At 33.5% G+C, this 6,357-nt stretch overlaps 1 pseudogene across 1 annotated transcript; it reads left to right on the top strand.

The window, feature by feature from the left end:
• Positions 1–662: 662 nt before the first annotated feature.
• On the top strand, positions 663–5,856 carry LOC114259429 (proteasome subunit beta type-7-A-like; annotated as a pseudogene). The gene is made up of 9 exons (XR_014342951.1): positions 663–728; positions 985–1,151; positions 2,024–2,165; positions 2,275–2,371; positions 2,468–2,537; positions 2,625–2,729; positions 4,734–4,832; positions 4,958–5,045; positions 5,541–5,856. The product of XR_014342951.1 is annotated as a proteasome subunit beta type-7-A-like (transcript).
• The last annotated feature ends 501 nt before the right edge of the window (positions 5,857–6,357 follow it).

The following is a 6,357-nucleotide window of genomic DNA, read 5'->3' as shown; positions in this document are numbered from 1 at the left end:
TCTCTGTTCATCAATGAAGGAACCAGAATCATCCAACAAACCCCATCTTCTAATTCCAGATCTAACATCTCCAATCCACCAAAATCCAAGTAAGTCCTACTCACTCTTTCTCTGCTAATCTCTCTTTGTTGCATTATTCTTCTTCCTCTTTTCTCTTCCAAAGCCCCTGAATTCATCAACCAAACCATTCTCACTAAGTTCTGGGAACTCCTTCACATTCTCTTCCAAAGCCTCTGAAATCTGATTTTTTTTTTTATTTAAAAAAATTACTCAACAAAACGACGTCGTTTCGGTGAGACTTAGGCCTCGTTTGGGAACAGACTAATTTAGTAACTTTTTGGCTATTTGACTAAAATATGAGTTAAAAAAAATTAGGATGTTTGGGATGATTTTTTGACTTTTTACGAAAAGATGTGCAAAAAATAGAGAGAAAAGATAATATTTGATTTTTTGATATAAATTATTGACTTTTTAACTAATTTAATACCTTTTAATTTTTTTTGACTAAAATGAAAGGTTCCCAACCAAGGCCTTGATCCCAGCCCTTGGAGATCAGTCTAAAGAATACACTCCAGAGGATCTTAACGCTACTAGAATCGCCCACAAAACCCTTTTCTTTAGCCCCAAGACTTGGCTGTTTTATTCTTCGCCCTTCGTCTCTCGCTCTCGCAGATCTTCGTCTCTTCGATTCATCGATCTCTTCGACAATCTTCGCATCCTCAATCACCGTGAGTTTCAGATTCATTTGGTTATATATGTATATATAAATATATGTTCTTAATCTTCATACCAAATTCAAGCTTCAAACAGCCCTAAATCAATGTTTTTTTTTTTTACTGCAAATTTCTCTATAAACTTGTTTTATTTTGTTTCAAGAACTTCATTTTCCCTAATGATGGAGTATTAACAGTGCAATTACGCGATTTGTGATGCAAATTAGGTTAATCTAATCAATAAATTTGTTTATGTATTTCGTATGAGTAGGCTGGTGTGGTGCACATTCGAAAATGTCTAAGGCAGCTGTAGATGTTCTGATGAAGGGTGGGTTTAGCTTCGACCTTTGTAGAAGGAATGAAATGCTCATAAAGAAAGGCCTTCAATCTGCGTCTTTTCTCAAGACCGGCACTACTATTGTCGGACTTATTTTCCAGGCTTGATTTGATTTGAATTTCACTGTGGCGAGGTGTACAATCTAATAGATTTAAGTTGTCATAGCAGATTATTGGGAAATTGTGAAACTTGTTCCCAAAACCTTTGAGTTGATTTTATAGTAATTAAATAATGTTTTGTTAATCCAAATCATCATTAGTTCTGTGAGGTGAACTGAATCTACTATATGAGGGATTCATGCCTTATAAGTGGGAATCATGGGCATCTACACCACAGTTCATGTGATCCAGAATTTTTTAGTTATTTATAGAACTTTATCATTCATGTGAAGTAGATATTTATTTACTCGGTAATGAAATTTTAGAACAATTTTATTGGACCATTGCCAACTTCTAAAATCATTACGTTTGGCATGATACTGATGTAATTAAATGCATATCACCAGATCGTGGAGTTGGTGGAAGTTGGAGAACAAAGTATACACTTGAGAGAATGATTTTTGTGCAACCTAACCAATTGAAAGGGAATTTGATGGGTTTAACAGTTATTCATAGTTTGAATTGACGGAGGTTAGGACTTTTAAATTGTAACAAAGTATACAACCAAGTGCTTAAGTTGTTCAAAGTTGACATTACACAAAAAATGACATAGGCTCAATTCAACGCAATAAAAGTAATTTAGGTTCACAAAAATGTTAGGTTGTCATATTCTTCCCCCTCACAAAAAATTTAGGTTGACATTACGCAAAAATTTTAGGTTGTCATCTCCACACTAGGACACTTTCACATTTGCTTACTAACATTGTGTTTTTGTATGCCACTCTTCTTTATTTCATAGATTCTTCGGACTGGATTGTTTGTGTAGATGCTTCTTATACTCTCCATCTATAATAATATTTTCATTTCATATTCAGGATGGGGTCATCCTTGGAGCGGACGCAAGAGCTACGGAAAGGCCCATTGTTGCTGATAAGAATTGTGAGAAAATCCACTTTGTGGCACCTAACATTTATTGCTGTGGAGCAGGGACTGCTGCTGATACAGAGGCTGTGACAGGTAATTTCAATTTTTATGTTCTATGTCAAAATATTGGTAGTTAGGGTTATGCTATTACAACAATAGACAGCCTTTTATAAGCTAAGTTTTGACAATATTGTCTTTCTAGACGTGGTCAGTTCCCAGTTGCAGCTACACAGGTATCATACTGGTCGGGAATCAAGGGTTGTGACAGCCCTTACCCTTTTGAAGTCTCATCTTTTTAGGTAAGGATACATAGTTCAAGGTTGGTGTTCTTAGATATGCGAGTACTTTCTGTTAGCATATTAGAATTCCAGGTTTGATTGTTTTGACTGAACCAGCTACCAAGGTCATGTCTCAGCTGCTTTGGTGCTTGGTGGAGTTGATGTGACTGGACCACATTTGCACACTGTAAGTGATTTTTACTACTAGGCATCTGAAGGATATCGTGTTTTGTGTCATACTAAGGTACTAACTGTTTATTGAATCATTGCACAGATCTACCCACATTGATCAACAAACACTCTGCCATTTACTACTATGGGTTCTGGTTCCCTTGCTGCCATGTCTGTTTTTGAATCAAAATACCGTGAAGGGCTAACTGTAAGTTGGTGTATTCTGATTGGTAGAAGTGTTTAGAATGTACAAGTTAAATTGATTTTAAATTTTATCATGTTTCTTAGAATTCTTAGATTATCATTGGTCTATATAAGACAGTCAACTTGGATTAATTTGTGTTACTTGGGAATATTGTTTTCCTTCGTGTTTTCATTCCTACTTTAAAAAAAAATAGGGAGTATATGTATATACATATATTTTTTTTGATGAAATGAGAATAAATCATGAAAAAGGATGAGAAATTATATTAGAGTTAAATTTTATCATGTTTCTTAGAGTTATTAGATTATCATTGGTCTATATAATACAGTCAACTTGGATTAATTTGTGTTACTTTGGAATATTGTTTTCTTTCGTGTTTTCATTCCTACTTAAAAAAATAGGGAGTATATATATATATATTGATGAAATGAGAATAAATCATGAAAAGGGATGAGAAATTATATTAGAGCTAAAAATTTCTCTCATACATTAATTGCATTTCTTTTCCTTGTTTTCTATTGTAACCAAATAAGGAGTAATGGTTTTCATTGCATTTTCTTTTTCTCCTTCCTCATCAAATTCATGAACCAAACACGACCTTAGGTCCCATTGTATCATAGGAATAGGAATGAGATTCAAGAATGCAAACTTTTTTTGAATCCCATTAAAGCATTTGGTATGCTATGTTGATAATGGAACTGCAAATCTAGATGAACACTCCAGAATTAAGGAAATATTGTTCCCAACTTAAGGTGGGATTAGGGTTTCATTCCCATGGAAAGGAGTCTGAAAATATGATAACACTGCACCCTAAGATGTCTTAATGGTTTGTACAAACACATAATATGAAATATAATAAAATCGTACTGCATTAAAAGATTTAAAATAAAGTAGTAAAAAGTAATTGACTTCACAGGGTACAGTTATATCATATTTACCACACACAAAAAAAAAAAAAAAAAAAAAAAAAGAAAAGGTTATATCACATTATATGTTTTGTAAAGTTATGTATTTATCTCTAAATAGCACTAGCATTTCTTGCATGGATTCTAATTTGAAAGTGCAATTTCTTACGTTTGAACACTTTGTGGTTAGACACATCCTAAAACAGCATATGTAACAATTGTCCTAATAGGAGTTGCGTAACTTATGTTCAATATTCTTGCAAATGGGGCTCACGTTAGTGAATCTTGAAAATTTTCTAAAACGAGGAGCCTACATATGATGAACATAACATTAAGTATGTAATGGAAGCTTTTAATACAACTTACCAGAAAGAATTAATATTGAAAATTAAAAATTAAAAAAAATATATAATATATGTAATATGTTTTTTTTTTTTTTTTTTGATAACTTAGGTATCCCCAACCTGCTGATTTTAAGAGAAGCCAGGACTAATCCGGAGGGCCCTGAAGTTAACGACTAGGCAAACCTCCAATGGCCCCAAGGGGTGACTCGAACTCGAGACCTGTGAATTTTATCCTCCAGACTTTACCATTCGGCCACTTGCCTTGGGGTTATAATATATGTAACATGTATTATTTGTAGAACCTCATTTTTTAAATTTGTAATTTTTTAATACAAAGATTTATACCAAACCAATAAATGGCTGCCTTACTTTTCCTGTCAAGTTTTATTTATTTATTTTTGATAAGTAAATTCATTATAAAGTGCCCAAAGGGTGCACTCTTTGTACAAAAAAGATATATGCATCAAAAACGTTTATTCCATGCTTTGTGGCATGATTGCATCTCGTTCCTGTTATGTTCCATTTTTGCAAACCAAGCATGCCTTTAGTTCTTAAAACCAGTTGTGGAGAATGTTAGCTCCATATGTGAAGTGAAATCCCACATTGCTTGGCTACTAAAGTAATATGTAGTATAAAACATGAGGTTACCCTCACATCAATAGTTAGTTTTTCGGGTTGAGTTTTACCCAATACTGTGTAAGACCATGATCCATCAATATGCTTTTGAGAATTCCAAGTGTCAAAATACGTATTTGTAGAGGGATGAAGGAGTGAAGTTGGTGACCGAGGCTATTTGCTCTGGCATATTCAATGACTTGGGAAGTGGAAGCAATGTTGATGTTTGCGTAATAACCAAGGTTTGTTGATTCACACTGACATTCCTTGAAAAGAATAAAAGGTTTCACTTTTTCCGCATGTAGTTTTGATACTTTTCACGTGGCATGGCTTTCTAAACTCCTTTTGTCAATGTTTGCTTGTACAGGGGCAAACAGAGTACCTGAGAAACCACCAGTTGCCCAATCCTCGCACTTACATCAACAAAAGAGGCCATTTATTCCCAAAGAAGACTGGTCAGTAATTCTGTCCTAAACATTACCTTCATGTTGATACTTACAATTTTGCTTCATATAACTTTTAGAACTGTCTTCTTTTTGTTGTTTCAGGGCTTTGTGCTATTATTTTTTATACTTAGATTAAAAAGAAAAATAAAAAATAAAAAAAAAAGAAAAAGGAAGGCTTATCTTGTTTGATTTTGAGATTGTTATCACAATAACATTATTTATTGAGCATTTTAGCATTTATCTGCCAACTGACCTTGTACTGGACTCACTTCTTAAACTATAATGCTAGAATATTATGAGGCTGGTGATTTTTGTCTTCTGCTTATTCTAATATGGATAATTAATATTTGATGGTCTATGGATAAATGTATATATATATATATATATATATGGGCAACAATTCATGCCGAAAACATAAGTCTGATGCTATGGCCAAGTCTATATATTTCTTGGATTGTAGGGAAATATTTGTAACCTCACGATAACATTTGGTTGTGATTGCAGAGGTTCTGTTGACAAGGATACACCGTTGAAACAGATGGTGGAAGTAACTGAAGCAGGAGATGCAATGGAAGAATGAGTTACTGTGGTTGAACCATGCTCGGTATTTTGTATTGATTTCTTGCCATTTATGACACTGTTTACTCTCATATTGTATCAGGTGTGACATTAAAAATTTAAAACTTAGTTGTTTCCTTTCTGCAATTAACATTTGCTTAGTTCCTTCATTATGTTATATGCGATCTTTGTGGTGGTGTGGAATCTCATATGAATACTGGAGATTTAGGTGTGGCAATTTCTAAGAAAGATCATTTTGAGCCACTGTTTTTTTTTTTTTTTTTTTTTTTTTGAAGGTTTTTCTCTATTGCATGCACAGAACAAACACTGTTTAAATTATCTTGTCTCTTTTGTGGTTATGTGGAAGCTGCTGAAAATGATGAAAATGCAGAACAAGGTCAAGTGATATTTGAAAACGTCATTTCTCTCCCCCTCCCCCCTCTTTCTCCCTATACGAGGATAGACCATTACCTGTTTTAAGATTAAAATTCTGAATCCCAGCATCTATATGAGCAGAGTCAATTAGAGTAATAAGTTATTTAAATTTGGCTTGAAAACTTAAGGAGTTTGAAAATGTGTTTAAGTTTTGCTTGTTTATTTTTCGAACCAATCTCAAAAGAGTTTTAATGAGCCAAGGTTGATTAGTTTTATTTTTTATAATGCATATGACTGAGTCAAGTCAAGTAAAGATCGTTGAAGTTTAGTTTAAAAACTTAATAAGTTTTAAAATGTATGGAAACTTAAACACGTTTTTAACAAGCCA

This window comes from Camellia sinensis, chromosome 10 (assembly GCF_055761805.1).
Source record: "Camellia sinensis isolate YWXY chromosome 10, ASM5576180v1, whole genome shotgun sequence".
In the NCBI taxonomy this organism is placed as follows: domain Eukaryota; kingdom Viridiplantae; phylum Streptophyta; class Magnoliopsida; order Ericales; family Theaceae; genus Camellia; species Camellia sinensis.
Note: the sequence above shows the minus strand (reverse complement) of the source record. Positions and strands in the feature narration are given on the sequence as shown.